The sequence below is a fragment of the Nanorana parkeri genome, unplaced genomic scaffold, assembly GCF_000935625.1.
Source record: "Nanorana parkeri isolate BGI_ZX_2015 unplaced genomic scaffold, ASM93562v1 scaffold613, whole genome shotgun sequence".
Classification (NCBI taxonomy): domain Eukaryota; kingdom Metazoa; phylum Chordata; class Amphibia; order Anura; family Dicroglossidae; genus Nanorana; species Nanorana parkeri.
The window spans coordinates 554,612-574,200 of record NW_017306881.1 but is presented as its reverse complement, the minus strand read 5'-3'; positions in this window follow the sequence as shown (position 1 = coordinate 574,200).

Genomic DNA, 19,589 nt, shown 5'->3' with positions numbered 1-19,589 from the left:
GGGGGGTGGGAGGTGGGGGGGGGGGGTTTGCAGACACTGAGCAGTTGGTTAGTTGGATGAGTCTAGCAGCAGCATTCATGATTGTTGTTTCAACCTTGTAGCTGCTACTTTTGCAGGACACTTTGCTTGTTACAGCAAGTAGAATCATAGCAGATCTACTGACAGGATCAACAGGTAATACAACCATGTTACAGTGAAGACTTAGAAAAACAAGTTGAATTTTTAAAAACAGTTTCCACTTTTGGAAAATGTGTGATATGTTTAGAACCTCTGGTTTTATTGCCTGTATAGCCACTTTCCGCTCACTTGTCCAGGTGACCACTGTCCCTAGGGGAATTTACCAAACTGGCATTGGAACTGCAATGAAAATGCAAGGTTTGCAAGATATTTACAGGGCTATTCACAAAAGGGTGAGGAGTTTGGAAAAAGCAGGAGAAGTGAATAATCTAGGACAAAATATCGAATTTGAAGAAATTCTCCAAATCAGCTCACTTTCTAGTTCAGCTATGTTGTCCTAGATTATTCACTTCTCCTGCCTTCTCCAAACTCTTCACCCTTTTGTGACTAATCCTGATAATCTTTAATGTGAACTTTTCACCACAGGGTCAGTTGTAAACAAAGCTCATGCTGTAAAAGAAAAGCATGTATTATTACCTTTCTGGCTGTGATATCTTCGAACTCTATTGCTTTGCTGATTTCTTGCCACTGCAGGTTTCATACATCATATAATAATGTATGAGCAAGTGGAAAGAACCACACCTTCCACCTTCAGCACCTGAAAAGTATGGAATATCTGCAGCAGTCAGGGAGCAGTAAAAGCAGTCCTAACCCAGTGCAAACAAAAGATTCCATCTGTGGTGATGTCACTCCATTCCACACATGAATCTGTTTGGGTCTTAAGGTTTCCTGGTCAGGCCTTGCACTGGAGTATTTGGTGTAGGTCACATGCTTCTGTGTACCTGGAAGCAGTTCCAACGGAGCAGCAGGGGAGTACAGCTAAGGTAAGTATACAGTTAATGGGTTGGGAAGTGGGCTTTAGGAAGATTGGTTCATTCTGCCCTCAACAGGCATAGTGACAGTCTCCTAATAGTAAAACTTCAGCCAAAAACTTATTTTATTTGGTTTTGGCACCAGTCAGCCACACAGGAAATCCCTTTAAAAGAAACAAAGACAGCAATAAATTGCAGACTATGCTGTACTAAATCATGGTGGTGGGGGAGAAGGGGTTGTCATTTTTTGGCTACCTACTGGAAGTGAGGGGAAATCGTCCCAGCAGCAATAAGTTAATGGAAGTTAATAGAAGCTCTAACTCAGTGGTTCTCAACCTTTCTAGGGCCCCTTAGTAACATTTGCCAAGTTGTGGTGACCCCCAACGGTAAAATTTAGGGATGACGCGGCTGCTGCAGCGACATCTGGTGGAGTGGCGGGAGAACTGACACTGCTGCGCTAGGAGAGGGCTGAGGCGGACTCTCACCTAGCACAACTGAAATCAAACAGCGACCGACAGGTTGAGAACCACTGCTATAGGCAAATACAGGACCGGGCTCTGCAGCTGGAACTAGAAGAATTGGATTTAAAGTGTGTGGCTATATAACGTATAAGGTACATACTCCGCAGTACTGTCACTGACAGAGCAGCCCATAGAGTTCAGTGTAAACCGTGAGAGTTACCCCTGAAAAGATATACTTACTTCCCCTTCTCCAGTCTTTACTCCTCCCTCCACACTCTACTATGCTGGAGGAACTTGCGGTGTGTCAGTCATGTGACCAGCTCATGGGGTGGGCAGGACCGGCTGTGATATATGTACGCCGAATGCCGTCATAATTTTTTTTTTTAAAACACCATAGGAATGCGTAGCTAGATTCCTATAGGCTATTTCACTTTGCAATAGCCAATAGCAAACCAGCTATTGCACCCGCCCTCTGCTGCTGTCAATCACTAGATGGGGACCTGATGGAGAACTTCAGGCCCCTCTCTGCTGATTGGGTGCAATAGCTAGTTTGCTATTGGCTATTGCAAAGTGAAATAGCCAATAGGAATCTAGCTATGCAATCCAATGCAGATTTTTTTCTAACTGACGGCGGCCTGCGGCCCCGATGTCAGAAAAAAAACAAAAAAGAGAGCAGAACCGCTGCTCTAACCCTTTCTCAGTCTATCCAGAATTTAAAATAGAATATACATGACAGATTAGCTATTACTATTATGCTATAATAAATGATGAAAGGGATTGCAGCTACGACCACATATTTTTGGTTTTGTAAAGCATTAAGTAAGTGTATTATATTCAGGCCCGGATTCCCCACAAAGCCACCGAAGCCAGGCCTCGGGGCGGCAGCGGTGTGGAATCCTCCGACGCCCAAAACGTAAAGTTCCGGGCGCCTGGCGGTATTGCCGCTCCGTGTATACAGTGAGAGGGGAGAGCAGTGCTCTTTTCATCTCAGCTGTCACAGGAGTTCCAGCACAGTGCTGTGCTAGAACTCCTGTATTGGAGGTGACCGGGTCAATAAAGAGAACCTGTCACCTCCAAAGGCTATTAAAGGCTTGTTAGGTAGCTCCTGTGTGATAGCAATAAAGTGAAGTGAATTTTTAATAAAAAATAAATAAATTGTGATAAAAAAATAAAGAAACATTTAAAAAAAATTTACACTAACCCCGCCACCCTGCCATCTGGTTGCCATTCTCCATTGATGAGGGGGGGGGGGGGTTGACGGGGAGGGGGGTGCATTGCGGAACCTGGCCTTAGGGCGGCAGGGAGAGTAAATCCGGCCCTGATTATATTCATAATGACTTACTAACCAAAACTGACAACACTAATGTGATCATTTAGAAAAGTTGTACTTCAATGTTTGAACTGTTCAGGGGTATGTGAAGTATAGCATTTCAGGTAGTTCAAAAGTCATAAATTTACGACCAACTGGCCTGTGGGTTTATTGACTCTTAAATAATTAACTCAACTTTGTAACTAACTGCAGATTAGATACAATTTTAGAACTTAGAAAAGAAGTGTAATTTTAACAACATTAAAATTCAAAAGGTAATCTATATTATGACTAAATTAAAAGAAAACCAAACTCACAACTTGCCTGTATATTTAATTTGTAAATATAAAGACGTGTATGTGCATGGATGCAAACATATTTGCACATTACATATGCAGTCTGCTCCTCCTGCTTAGTTGTGCCTCTGCAATAAGTGTGCTTTGCTCTTTTATCACGCATGAAAGCCACATCAAACATTGCTTTCAGCTAAACTTTACTAAAAACCTAACAGTTCACCTTACTGAACAGTGATACAACTGCATTTTAATGCACAAGGTATACTTTTATAATTTGCTTTATTTCACATGACTCTGGGTCTTTCGCTATTGTCAACATGTGTATATGTCACCTGACATTGAATAGTTTGAGTGTTTGTTTGTCTCTGTTGTGCATGCCTGCACGGGAAATGATTCACTAAACCTGGAGAAAAGAAAATGAACATATTCTTGTATATACATGTACATTGCTGTCTGCCTCCATTGTTAGTGACCTAGTGTTCAAGCCTAAAGTTCACGTAAGGTGCATTTATATTGATGTTATGGAAAATTCATCAAAAAGTCACCCATTTTTTGACCAACAGTCAATTTTCAAAATTCAGTTTATTAAATTCGCTCTTTTTTTTGCCTTGCACAATATTTCAAAAACTTTGGTTTGAAGTGGGCAATATGTATTTTAAAGTGCTTTTTTCCTTAGCTGCAGATTTTTGGCCAATAGAGAATACAGAACTTGTGTTTTTTTTTAAACAAATTAAAAAATATACTATGTCCCCCCACCCTCCCCAGAGTTAACCACCCCAGAGTTAACCACCCCATAACTACTGACATGCAGAATGGTTTTCCATAGCATAGGAGTGGCAAGCATGCAGCCCCACTGCTATATTGATACCAACCTTCATGCCGTTCAGCAGGGGGGTCTACCCCCAAAGAACAATGCTGATGGGCAGATGCCTTTTTAGCACTCCTCAGCAAGGCTTATGTATCACCAACAGCAACTCCTTGTGGCCTTTGTTCCAGGAATCCTTTTCATGTGTCTGGCATGCCATCATTAACTTCATACTCCCCTCTCTTCTCTTTTTAGTATAGAAATTGTAAAATATAGAACAGGTGGAAAGGAGAGCTATATTATACTAGGGTGGGCAATATTCACACTAGAAATAAATAAATAAATAAAGAGTTAGGTAAAGTGGTTCACTGAATCAAAAACAAAAAAAATGCAAATGTGTGCTTTTTGGTGGCCCTATCCCCATTTGCCGAAGGGACATGCTGGAAAATCATTGGCCGAACAATCAGCTGCAACACTGTTTGGGTATTCTGACAGCAGCCAGTGCCACTGTGACATTGCGCAGGACCCAGTGGGAGATTTATACATCCACGCTGTTAACGTGGTTGGAAAAACCTGACAATTTTTTTCGCTTAGCCTCACAGGCTGACATGTGTTCCCCATTTAAAGTAATATTAAACTCAATAGGATTTTAGGCTGTTTCAAATGCTGATTAAATTACTTACCATAAATGTTACCAGGGCTGGATTTGCTCTCTCTGCTGCCCCAAGGCCAGGTTCCTCAATGCGCCCCCCTCCCCACCAAAGTTTCCCCCCAATGGAGAATGGCAACCAAATGCCGGGGTTTGATTTTAATTTTTTTTTCTTTATCAATTTTTTTATTTTTAACGTTTTTTTTACTTTTTACATTTTTATCTTATCTTTTACTTTTTTATAATTTTTTTTATTTTATAATTATCCTCCTTTTTTATCACTTTTAATTTTTAAATTTAAATTATTTCTTATTTTTTACTTATTTTTTAATTTGTATTTATTTCATTATTTTTTTACTTTATACCAATTTTTATTTTTTACATTTAGCCATGCTTGCCCGAAGCAGGGCTAAATGTAGAAAAAAAACTACCCACCAGTGGCTGTGCGGCCCCTCTACTCCCTGCTGCCCCAAGGCTAGGCCTCAGTGGCCTTGTGGGAAATCCGGCCCTGAATGTCACTCCTTGATGTTCAAAAGTTTTAGTTTTCTGCAGAATCAGCTGGTTCCATGAGCACTGGCTCTGATATCCTGTTGTATGGTGGCTCCTTTCCCTTGCAGGCCCTATGAAGCCACCCTTATGTGTGCTAGTAACCCGTGTGTCTCCACAAACACACAGGCACAGCAGGGCAAGCCATTGCCTTCTCCCCCCAATCCCCATGTCCTCCCTCCCTCCCTCCTTCTCCCTTCTCCAAGCTAGTAGATGGACAGCTGCTGGAGACTGCTCTGTCCCTTGTGATCTTTTGCTGGACAGAAGTTTCAGGAAAGAGAGAGAGAGCGCGAGAGATAGAGTTGGAGACAGCTGTGCAGAAACATGATGGATATAAGTGCTTGGGCAAACATTTAAAGAAATACTTTGCTGGGTAATGTAAATTTGTTTGATTGGGTTTATTATTGAAAACAAATTGAGAGTTTAATAATACTTTAAATCTGGCCCATCACCTGAAGACCTGACAAGCTTTGGTGTCCCTACTGGCATAGCTTTAACATTGATTTGCAAACTCATTGTTATCTAAATTGACTTTTAAACACGTTTAATTGTAAAATTAAGATGTTAACATTTGTTTATACTCTTGAAAACCTTTAACAAAAAATTTAAATAAAATTGACCAAAAGGCATTAAAATGTCCCTTTTAAGATACACATCAAATTATATGCTGGAAATATCTACTACTGTAATTGGGTAAGGAAAAAAGCTGCATAGACACAGTGTGGTTATTGTGTTTCAATAGCCCACATCTATGTCCCAGCTTCTGTATAGCTGTATTGTTATACTGATGCAGAACAACTGTGGCTCCTTGCACTGGACGCCTCTGATTGCATTCCATTGAATACAATGACATTTTGAAGGGATGTGCTTTTCACAAAGACGAATTGATGAGATTGAAATAAAGGATTGTGTAAATGACGACACAGGCGCATACTTCTTGTTCTGATTTTTTTTTTCTTTAAAGGCAAAAATGTATACCCACTTTAGAATGTAGGAAATGATTGATGAAAACTACAAATAATTATTATTTTGTTATGCTTTCTTGAAAAATCAGTGAAAATGTGTCGACTGTCGACATATTTCCATCTCTTGCTGTTGGTGTTGTACTGAGGACATTATGCATCTAGGAAGTGGGAAAAAAATGTATCCCGATCTACTGAGCCGACCTGTGACAGTCACATTGTCACAGGTCGGCTAGAACTGTGAGGTGAGTGAAAAGCACACACCTCATAGTTCTTCTTTAAGATTTTGGGAAAAAGATGCCTACCATAGAATTGTGCAGATTTTTATAGGAAATCAATGGATTTGCCATCCAAATAGAGTGGCAATTGCTACTGTGCAATTCTTTGTAGCGAACAAAGTTTAAATACGCTAAATGTTACACACATAGGTATTTAACACATGAAAAAAAGATGAAAGCTGCTGACAAATGTTTTTGATCAAGGACTGAAAGTGTCAGCCAATAATATAAATTAGGCCAATGTATGCAAAATCTTGGCAAAAGTGGACCAGAATTGAACATTTGCTGTTTAGAAATCTTAATTGTGCCTAAGCACGGCCAGAGTATTTCAGAGGCTGTCTGTCCCTTCTGATAGCCACTAATAGTCCTGCGAACCACCAACTCATCCCCAATTACCCAAACAACAAAATATTTTAATTATAATTTAGAACTGGGCGGAGTTCAATAGGCCACAGCAGCCTCACTTTAATTAAATACCTAAATATATCAAATAACAATGAAGACAATAACAGAACAACTATAGAAAAACTAAAAGTTTCCAGGTCCTTGAAGGCACCATAATAACAAACCCCAAATCCTGTCTGCGGCATCATCCACCTACATTAGGTCCCCAATACACCAGCTCGGGGACAATATATGTTGACCACAGGCATGTACTGGCCAACACATTGTTGTAACAACCCAGATGACTGCGCCACCTAGAGCAGTGGTTCTCAACCTGTGTAACCTCAGGACCCACATTTGTCCTTGGTCATTAAGCTGCGACCCAAGTTGCATTGCAATGGAATGCACGGCATTGCGGTACCGCGCATTCTGGTGCAGGCAATTGGACTGTGGGCAGGAGGTACGTTTGGGGTGCCATTCAAATGAACGGCACCTCCCGCACCAGAACATGTAGTAGGTGCGATTGCGTGCTACAGTGGGTTAATTGCACAGTACTGTTTGAATAACACTGTACTAGTGTGAACGGGCCCCCAAAAACACTGACAGACGCACACAACCACAGACACAATCTCACACACATATACACACTCTAAAAAACACTTTTTTTAAGATGCACCCAGTCTCCCTACCTTATGAGAACTGGAGTGGATCCTCAGGCTGGGGTCCAATTTGTGCTGCTGTGCTGTGACAGAGCTCCATCCATATGTGCATTGCTTATACAATTCCCTTGCATGCCCCGTAGAGGTGCCCGGGAGCCAGAATTTAATGACACTCCGGTCCAGGCACCTCTACAGGGCACATGAGGGAGCTGTAAGCTCCCATGGCCTAAGGCTCTAGCTTCATCCCAAAGTTATTGAAATAATGTGGACAAGTCGGGTACATTTCTCACTAAACATTCTTATAGAAATCTATTTGTGCATGGTCAGCCAAAAGTAGGCTATACACACAGTGAATGTGGGCCGGTTCTTGATGAACTAGCCGAAATTCTCACAGTGGGTGCCCTCGTCGACGCTCTTTTAACCCGGCATCCATCGATCAGCTGACCTAAGGAGCCGGTTGGAAAATTCTCAGCTGAACAAAGCTTGCAGACAATACAATAGAAACAACGGGGGATTCCTTGATCACCATTTGTAAGATCTGATGGAGGAATCTGTTATATATTCTTAGTTTAGCCCGCAGGTTGAATGAAGAAAATATATGCGTGTATACTCGGCTTTAGGCTGTTTCTGCTTCAATAGAAACTGCATGGTTTTGCCTGCACATTTTTAAAATACCAAAACTGGATGCCTCTAAAGATAATTCAAGAATCACATACCATGATGTGTAAAGAGAAACCAACGAGCTCACATTTAGTAAACTAAACCTTTTCAAGAAACACTTCCAGTAATGAACTCTCAATCAATTCAAACTACTATAAACAGAATATAGTTATAACGCTGTCTTATTAAACAGGGCTTTTCCAAAAAATCCTCTGTGCAAAACTATTGTCTATTGTGATCATTCCAATGTAATGTTCCCTGTGAACTGCAATGGTAGTTGAGCAGCGGGTGCGATTCATTTATTTCTAAGTAATAGGGTCTCTGCAAAGTCACAATGAAAGGTCACTTTGATAGACAGTATTGAGAAGTAGGTGTTTCCAAAAAACTGGGTTAGGTTAACATTAGTAAAAAAAAAATCAATTCCATTCCATCCTCTTCAGAATTCATCTCTTGCCCTGCAGTTGAATACTTGTGGAAGGCTTGCAAGGTATTCAGCATTCAAAACATTAAAGACTTTCTAAAGTCTTCTGGTAAATCATTGCCTGAACACAGAACCAAATGTCCATTATTGGAGCCTGTAGATACACAAGCTTTGGCACCCACACAATACCCCTCTATTAGAATCACCTGTTTCCCACAGTATTTAGTTTAGTGCTTAAAGCCAGGAACGTCCCTATAATGAGCCAGCCTGAGGCGTTTGCTTCAGACGGGATCTCTGCTTCATCAGCTTCTCTGGGGGTCCCTAGGTGACATTAGGTGTCTTGGACCACCTGATGTCTCCATAAAGAGGACCTGTTATGTGAATTGGCTATCACTTAGGGGATTTCTTAGTCCCCTATGTGATAGCAATAAAGTTAAGTGTAAAAAAAAAGTTTAAAAAAAATTAAAGCATAAAAAAATAAAGAAGCTAAAAAAATAGTCACGAGTAAATTTTTTTTTTTTAAAGCACAAATATTTTTTAAAAGTCCCCCGCCCCCCACATACACACGCAAACATGTGTCGTGTGCGCCCATGTACGAAAACGAAGATTCCGCCTATTGTGCCGCACATCTTTACATATCGTTGCGAACGTCGGAGTGAGAGCAATAATTTTAGGGCCATTAGTTACTGATAACACTAAACTGATGAGCGCTAAAAGCTTTTAAAGCGTCGCCTATGGGCAATTTTGGGTATGGTAGTTTTCTGCGATTTCGCGCACCTGCGCAATTTTAAGGTTTGACATGTTTGGTGTCTATTTACCCGATTTTACCCCGTCTTTTATATTTTACCAAATAATTGGGGTTATAATAAACGTTTCATAACATTTCATAGGGGAAACAAGTGGTGATTAAATACCACCAAAAGAAAGCTCTATCTGTCCCCAAAAAATGTTATAACATTAATTTCAGTACAGCGTTACATGACGGAATAAATGTCAGTCAAAGTACTGCAACGCTGAACAATGAAAAATGGCCTGGCCAGGAAGGGGGTTTAACACCCCGGTCAGCAATTGGTTAAAGAAGTCATAAAACATTAGGGCTTGGTGTTTCTTTTTCTGATTGTTAGTTGATGCAATAACTGCATGATGCAAGCCTTTCCCAGGTAACTTTCTCTAATGGAATAATTGGATAGGAGGAACTATCTAAAGTTCAATGCAACAGAAACAGGACAATTAGACATCTTTCTGGAACATTATTTTTACAAAACAAAATACAATACAAATGAAAGAACAAAGATAGGTAACTCTTTTTTTTAAAAACTTGCATGTATTTCTGATTTTGTTTTTCTGGAGTTCTCCTTCAAATTAAACATTTTACTATCTGTTTAGTTTCGATGTGTCTCATAGCTGGCTAGATCATATTTCCTCCCTAGCCTGTCCTTTTAACAATGCTGATGTTGTTAAGACGAGCGCGGCTGCATCACATTGTATACAAGAGACCTATTCAATGCTATAGAGAGACGTACAGAATGCTAATTTACTGATGTATGTACTATCTTTGTAACAGAGCATTTTTAAATGACTATTCTCTTGAAGCCCACAAAGATAATCCTTTGCTACTGAAAGCACTCTGGACAGGGGGCTTCAGCAGATTGCTTCTGACTGAGAAGGCTTCTGTAAGCCCATGTCTTCCTTTCCTCTGTCCTATGAGAGTTCTCAATGTAAAGAACATTTGCCCAATCCTCACTGCCCATAGCAACAACACCCAACTCTATGAATGAAGTATTCTGGAAGATAAATCTTCAAACCCTATTCTCTGACAAGACATACACTCTAACAGGGCTCTATTCTATCCTCTCCATCACTCAATGGCAAATGTTAAAATTCATGCTGATGGGGATCATTTTCCCCACTGATGACTATCTCACCAAATCCCTGCCATGATAACCTCTTATGACAATCCACAACCTCACAGCCAGACTATTTCCTCACAGTGATGTCCATTATAACCTCACCTCACAACAATAATCATCCATTAGCTCCCACTGTACACCATCTGTGGCCCACTTCTCACAAAACCCTTCTCAAACTGTTGAGAACCAGTACTTCTCTTATTATTATTCTACATATGAGACAATGTTTTATAACACACCCATTGGCTCAAAGGTTATTATTTTCACATAGTTAAACTGGGCCTAAGCTCAAAAGTGAAGATTTGTTATGTTATAGGAAACATCTAGAAATGTTAATTGTACCTAAGCAGTAACCTAAAAAATATATTTTATCTTGAATTCCTCTTAAAAAAATAGCACTTCATGTTCCTAGCCACTCCTGTGCCTCAAATCCTAAAGTTTGGGCCACATTTGGAGCTAGATTGGGATAACACCTACTTTATATTTGTAACATGTTCCCAGTCACATAGCATAACTTTAAAAAAAATAGTTAAACATTGCTATCTACCTTTTTATTTGCTGAAAAATCTTATCTAGCTTTCCCCTACTTTGTAATATTAAGTTGAGGGGCTGGTTCTATAACTAGACAACCAGGACATATAATTGATTCTATATCATCCACCAAGGGTTAACAGCACTCTCTCAACCCTGCAGCAGTAGATCTCAGTGCCTGTACCTGCTCTCAATAGTAGTCTATGTCCGCTCTCTCTGTGGAGCAAGTAGCTTCTTCCTTCTGAGACAGAGCCAAGTGAAAGGTTTACTCAGTAAACCTTTCAGGGAGAAAATGCCTCTCTCGTGGACATTAGGGAGCCGTACTTTGCTGCTTGGCAAGGCATTTGGAGCAATGTTACCCCAATTCAGAGGAGCGACATTCTTATCATTGACTAGATATTCATTTTTCCTCTTACTGAGGAGATTTAATTTTAAAGAAGATTTAATTCGACAATTAATTTTAATTTTAAAATTTCAAATTTTAATATTTGATGATGCCATTACTGTGCTGCTCACTATTCTCCTTGCTAGAGAGAAAGATGTTCCTAAAGACCTGCAGCGCAATGATCTCCCTGCTTCTGCTTCAGTTATTTTTTAGATTTCTGCAGCATGCTACTCTCCTGCTGCTTCTTGATCATACTGCACCAGTCATCAGGGGACAGTTCTAACATCAGGAAGCAAAGCTCCACCAAGATATCTAAATCCGCACAGAGACACAGTGTGGAACAAGGCATGGTAAGTCAGTATTGGGGAAAAGCTGCAAGGAGCCTACGGTCAACACTAATTATTAGTCCTATGCCCTCCACATTTCTATTTTATGGCATAGCTAACACAACACAGGTCTTCTTTAAAATTAAATATCCTCAGTAAGAGGAAAAATGAATATCTAGTCAATGATAAGAATGTAGCTCCTCTGAATTGGGGTAACATTGCTCCAAATGCCTTGCCAAGCAGCAAAGTTAACCATGCCAAGCTGCCAGAAACATTTTCTCCTTAGGAATCACCCAAGAAAGGACTATGTTTTCCACAGTATCCTAGCCACTCACCCCCTATAGTCTTCAAATATAAGAAAACACTACCTGCCTATAACCTGTTGACTACCTGGTGATAAAATCTATTTGCTGTTCACTACTTGTCACCTATCATCTGCTTTCAGTATGTTGCCAATGAGGTTACCGCCAAAAAGTAGTTACATTTCAGTAGCAAAAAGATTGAATCTCTTGTATAAGGGAAGCCCAACCCTTATAGAGATGCAGGCAACAGTGGTAAAGGTGATGCAATCTATATGATGTTTGCTAATGAATAACGAAAGTCCTAATGGCATTCAACAAGGACTGCAGAGATTTGCTCACTTTGGATATCACTATACAATGCCTATCAGCAGTTTTGTAATCGCAAACCTACGCAAACAGTCTGCTAAAACCGGTCTCCTTCTCATATTAATGCTGCTAGCAATTTACATCAACTGATTTTTTCAAAGGTGTGCATTGCTAAGCAGTGTTTAACCCTACTGTGACCAGGGGGTCATTGATGACTGGGTGCCAGGTCAAATTTAGCACTGTCAGTAAGTCTTAACTTTACTATAACTCTTTGGCTAAGTTGCCTACTTTCCTAAACATTTTTAAATTTTTTTGGCTCACTGTTATAATAAATGCCATGCTCATTTTTTTATTATAAGCTGACAAAAAGACCAAAATGTGCAAAAATACAATTTGCATTTAATAACTTAATTTTTTTACAAATTTTTAAATTATTAATTTTATTTACACAGTGCTAATTTAATAATAGTTGCAGCTTGCAGATTTCTTCTGTCAAAGCGCCTCTTTTTGTGAGTGGTACAATGACAGTTCAGCTGGACAGCATTGGCTTGTTTGTACACACAGTCATGTGATCACTATGATTGGCTGTCATCATGATCACATGATCAGAAACCATGCTGATTGATTCCTGACAGCTGTATCTGAAAGCGAAATTGTCAGATACAGAGCTGTCTCAGAAAAAATTGCAGGCAACTGCAACTACTTTTGCTAGGAGATGTTTTCTTTACCTTGGCTCTCCAGCTGTGCTGAAACTACAAATCCCATAAGGCTTTGCAAGCCACAGGCAAGACTCCCAGAGGCATAAGCATGATGGGATTTGTAGTTTCAGCACAGCTGGAGAGCCAAGGTTGCCTACCCCTGCTTTAGGGCATGCTCAGCACAAGGCTCCATGCTTAAGAGTACTAAAGCATAATTAAAATCAAGGACAAAAAAGTAATATATAGCAGCTTACCAGTCCTTAGATGTAGTGGCTGCATTGGTTTTCTTCTATAAGGCTAAGAACATTTTGAGCATGTACAGAAAATACTAATTGATCTCGTCAGAAATGCAGTCCTTGGCAGTTCTATTTAGATAACCTGAAAAAAAGTTATCTTTCTTATGTGATTTACTAATTCAAATAGCCGCCATGTTATGGATGAAAGGTAGATATGTTTGCAGTCCAGCATTAGAGACAACCATGACTCCCACCAGAGATACTGTGGAAGAGTGAACGTAGCCACCAAGGCAAAGCAACTGTGCTATTCACAGGATTACCAGGTGAAAATAAAGGAATCAGGTCACCAGCATATGTTATTATTTGGCTCCAAAAGTATTCCACACTGCTATGTGAAACTCACAGTTAAAGACAAAAACATAACATCTCCATTTCACTTGGGCATTGTATGCCCCACAGTCACATTACCATGATTCCCTCACACAAGACTGTTCATTGTGTGACCGGATTTCAGTTTGTTAATCAGGCATCCTTCTCCCGAGACTAGCTACCATACTCCTTTCCTTTAGGGCTCATACAAGAAAGTTTCTAGGATGAGATTGGTTTCATATTTTTTCCCAGAAAGATCAGTTCCATGTGTTTAATATCAACTGGTCTATTCACTAAAGGGTGAAGAGTTTGGAGAAGGCAGGAGAAGTGAAAAATCTAGAACAACATAGCTGAACTAGGGAGTGAGCTGAATTGGAAAATTTCCAATTTTGGCCAAGATTGTTCACTTATCCTGCCTTCTCCAAACGCTTCACCTTTTAGTGAATAGCCCTGCTAATATACGCTTTAGCTTCTTACTCCTGGGTCAGAACTGTTTTCTAGTAATGTTTCAGACAAGAGTCTTTTTGGGTCAACATCAAATTTAGAAACTCTGGCAGGTTTTAGTTGCTGGTAGGTCTACACTGAGGAAGTGAGTGAGGGTAAGCCTTCCCAATGGGGACAAAGATGGCAGTAGATATCTGACAAAAGTTCTAACCTCTATCCCCACTCTACTTTTGTTTTGTGTCTATGTTCCTGTTTTAGAGATATACCCTCACTGTCCAACACAGTGGCCACCATCACTGGGACAGGAAATTAATTAAATCCTCTGCAGAGAAGGACACATACAGACATAAAAAACAGAAAAGCCTTCTCCACTTCATTGAAAGCAATGAGAATGTTTTTTTCTTTCAGGAGGTCATAAGTTCTTTTCTCAACTGAAGAAAGAGGCATTTCATTAAAACAGATTCAGTAGGAAGTCCCATTTAAATCCATACTCTGTTAAATACTATTAGCATTTAAACCTGCGGTATGGCACACCTTATGATATTTTAGATAACAACAACTTTTTATGTAAAGGCTAATTCCACCTTTAACACCGTGGTCCATGTTACACCCATGTGGTTAGGGTGTAACATGGAACATGATGTCACTCCACAGCCCCCACTCTCAACCCACCCATTCCCCCACCCTCTTACCCGATTTGCACGGTGCTTCAGTGTCCTGTTGATTTTTTTATTTGCTCCGCCCACAGAGCTGCATAATTTATTCACAGATCCATTCACAGGAGCTGTGAATGAAAAACAACTCCCTTCTGCCGATGCAGAATGGAATATGGATTGCAGTGAGACTGTTGTCTATTGATAACTTCCTTCAGCTCCATAACCGAAGGGGCTTTGTAAATACAGGAGCCTGTGTTTTGCCGGTTCAAAGGCAAAACAATAGTAAATGTAATTTTTTTTATTTTTCAAATATGGAGTCCAATTATCATTATTATTATTATTTATTTTTGCAAAAAGGGGAATATGTATTTAAAATAAAGAAACAACACACTTACTGCTGTGATGTTTAATTGACGTATGTGGTAAAATAAAAAACATTAAGAACTTGTTACAGCTATAAAAAAAGTTCTGCTTCTATTAATAAATAGGCTCTCTCCATCCTGTGCTTTATGTGTTAGTGAGGCATCTGTGAAGGTGGACACAGCGGGGAATAGATATGAATAATTTTTAATGTCAAGGATACTGACATGCAGAAATCAGAAAGTTTTAACATAAAATTAAAGTCTAATACTAAGAGAAAGAGACACAGGATTTCAAGTAAGCCAAACAAAGATGTAAACACTGAGTCATGTAGGTTTCATGCATGGCTCCAAAGCTCACCAACAAAGGTGCACTAGGTGCATTATTTGAATGGCACCCCAATGCACCTCCTGGAGACAACACAACGCAATGCAAAGCATGATACCACAATACTGTGCATTGTGGTGAGAGAAAAAACAGTTCCCCACTTGTGTGCGCACTGAGCGCTGCACATGAGCGGGAGGAGGGGCAGGATGTTTTAAGACGCCCTCTTACACCTACAAGACTTCCGTCCAGCCGTTCACAAACGGCCATGGACGGGAGGTGGTTAAAAAAAAAAAAAAACAGAATCAGTCATTGTCTAATGTCACTTTGCTGCAACGAAACTTCGTTCATAACAAAAATTCGTACATATTATCGCTAATAGAAATTTTGATTATTTTTTTTTAAAAGTTGATGCTTAACACAATAAAACCTCATTCGGGAAAGAAATTCTGATGCATCTGAAATTTTTGTTATCCGAAATTCGTATTCGTTTGCATTCATTATTTCTGTCATTCGGAAATTTGTATGCATCCAAATGTACACATTTCCTGACAATTCTACCAAAAAACGAATCTTTCCTAAATGAATCTCACATGTCTTCTTTCAGCATTACACTCACATGGACTGCAAACAGATTATAATCTTTATTTACATAGATGATTACCTTATTGGAGTTTTGATGAGATATTTATTTGTTTTATATTTTAGTACGGGAGAGCCCTTTGTAATATACTGGATTATGAGTATGTTTGACTACTTCTTTCCTGCAGTATCTACCCATTACAATGAGTTCATTGTTTTGTATTATTGTTTTTACTATTGGTTACTTTATAATTGTGCGCATAACATTTCCTTTTCCATGAGTTTAAAGTGACACTAAACTCAGATGTTAAATCTTAAAAATGCATTCAAGTACCCTAACTAATAACAAACATATATCTTATTTGTGTATCACTCGGCTGTAGATCCTCAAATTATCTCTGAATTCATGCTGACACTGTCCTTGCTTCTGGAGGGTGGCTACTTTTGTTCCCCATGGTTCCTCTGTGTGTTGAAATCCATCACAGGAGTGAGCTTGGAGTGGTGGCTACTTTACAACACACACAGGGACCATATGTTGACTGAGTGGGATAGATTTAAAACCCAAAGCAGGATGGAAAGTAAAAAAGAAATACAGAATCTGATTTGAGTCATTTGTCTTGTTATAAATGTCACTAATTACAGAACCATCTGACAATTTAATTAACGTATCCAAAAACTGGGGTAAACTATAAACATGGAACGCTATGATTTAAGAACGCGTTAAATTAATGTAACTCATTAAATTGATGTAAGGCAGCCTCCCCAAATGGCAAATATATAATCTATAAACCTTATCCAAAGGCCACATTTTTTTGACAACTCTACTAGTATAATCTACTAGTATAATACTATACACATGGAAAGTTGCACCCTTTTATTGTTGAAAATAAGGGTAATTGAACATAATGTTAATATATTATCCAATATGATGTAATCCCATCAAAAAGTCAATCTGCTCATCATAATATGAACCGAATCCTTTCAGCAACAAATAACTAGTTTTCCTCCCATTTACATGATTGATTGATGTTTACAAGCTGGACATATCCCATGGGATTAACATGGAATGCTCCAGAAAAACAAACTTTATATAACTTTTTATTAAAACATTTTTATTGAGGAACCAGGATAACATAGCATCTCATCTAAAATATGCAACACACGCTTCTAGATAATCCAGACATTAGGACAGACAAAGGACACATACACAAAAGCAATTGTACACTGTATCCAGCAATTTAGCCAAAGGCAAGTCAACCCTTTACATCCCATGATGGGTCTTCCAGGTGCCTGTGTAGGATGTTTGTGAATTATAGGGAATACATAGAATAGAAGAAAAAAAAAACACAGGTTATGTTTCTTTAATAATGAGTGAGGGCATTAAGGTAGCCACATCTGCCTTATGTCTCGACTGTTACCTGTGGATGGCCCCGTCGGCACCACCAAGCCCAACAAACGTTGTCTAAAAGCCATTCAATCAGAAGCAGTCACTGTTTGGGTATTCGGCCAGCCAGCCAGCCTGGTGCTGGTTGTTTAAATACAATAGCCAGCAGAGAAGCTTCCTCAATCCATACTGATTTCTCCCATTCAGTCCCACAGTCTAAGCGTGTAAGCATTAGTTACAACTTTCTTTCTTTATTTTTTACAGTAAATGTGGGATTAGATGGTGATTCCTTTTAAACAGTTCCATTAGACCGCTGTCCCAGTTTTTCCTTTTCATAATCTGAAGTGTTCATAAGTACAGTCTGTGACGGTCCTCCCAGTACCCCATGGTAAGGTTTGCGTAGCTGGGTGCATAGTTGGCGCCCATCGCCGTCCCGTTAATTTGTAAGTAGAATTTTTCTAAGAAGGAAAAATAGTTATGTTTTAACGAGAAGCTGGCTCACCCCATTCTTTAATTAACCTCTCCATTAATTTTTCAATTTTTTAACTTTTGTTTTTGTTTTGAAATTGCTTAGCATTAAAATGTATTTTAAACAGATCCATTCCTCTTGCCACATTGCATAACAGTTGTGCGCTCGCCATTTTTACCGTTTTTATAAGTACAGTCCTGTACATCTGCCCTTATCGGGTGTCTTAATTCTTATCTCACATCTCTTAAATAAATTATCAAGTGCCAGCCTTTCTTCTTGTTTAACATAATTTGGAATGTGATCATTAAAGTATTGTCCTTAAGAAATGTATTCAAATCTCTTTTTACCTTTTTAACCACCTCTCACCGGCCGAACGCACGGCAAGATGGAGCCTTGTAGATGCGGGCGGGCGTCTTAAAACTTCCTTTGTGCCCGCGCCCATGGTGCGCACCAGCCACCAATGGCTGTTTACATACAATTGGTCTGGTGTCTGTAGAGACCCCCGATCGCTTGTATGTGTTACCTTCATGCTCCCCCCCTTTCCTCTGCTGCCGCCATAGCTGTGATCCCGGACTCACTGTGCTCCCCATGCGGGCCCGGGACCAGAATTGTGGCTCTGTGCAGGGAGAACAGAGGGGGCTCAGTACACGATCTCCCTCTGATCTCCTCCCCATTCTGTGAATGCAGGAATTGATGTTTATTACATCACTTCCGCATTCAGCTGTCACTCTCCGGCTACTGAAGCCGGAGAGAAGCTGGTGAAGCAGATCTCTTTGGGGGTCCCTAGGTGACCTTAGGGGTCTTAGAGACCCCTGATGTCTCCATAAAGAGGACCTGTCACTGTAATTTGATATCACATAGGGGGATTTGTATCCCCCTATGTAAAAACAATAAAGTTAAATGTAAAATCAAAATAGGTATAAAAAATGTAGTCACAAAAAAATAAAACAATATTTTTTTTAAATCCACCACCCCCACATACACGCACAAACATGTGTCGGGTGCACTTACGTGCGAAAACAACTATTGCACCCATTACATACCATTGCGAACGTCAGAGTGTGAGCAATCATTTTAGGGCCATCAATCACTGTTAACACTAAATTGATGAGCGGTAAAAGCATTTAAAACACAGCCTATGGCCAATTTTGGGTGTGGTAGATTTTTTTGCGATTTCAAGGGCATGCACAAGTTTAAGGCTTGACATGTTTGGTGTCTTTTTAGCCGACGTGACTCCATCTTTTATATTTTACAAAAAAATTGGGTAATTATAAATGTGTCATAACATTATAAAGAGAAAACAGTTTTATTTAAATTTTTGGTACTTTTTTCATTATATAGTAAAAAATTAAATCCCCAGTGGTGATTAAACACCACCAAAAGAAAGCTCTATGTGTCCCCAAAAATTGATATAAAATTAATTTCAGTACAGTGTTGTATGACGGAATAAATGTCAGTCAAAGTACCACAGTACTGAATACTGAAAATGGCCTGGATGGGAAGGGGGTTTAACACCCTGGTCATCAAGTGGTAAATTAACATTTCACCTATGAAAAAGTTGTAGGTGGAAATACATTACCTGTATTCCACTGTCTCAAGCTTTGTAGTGACAAGCTTTGTAAAGTAAGTTCTGCTTATATACTTATATTCCTACTGGATCCTTATCACTTATACCTTTAGATCAGTTTTAAAACATTCTGTAGTCAGTTGATTGTGATGTGGATTAGAGTTTATTATCTTCTTTCATGTCATTTCTGGTGTTCTTCTATTTAACTAGCTAGTCATAGTTAAATAGTAGTTAGTTATTAGTATTCTGCTTATATATACTGTACAATATAAATATATAGTGAATATATATATATATATGTGTATGTATGTATGTGTATAT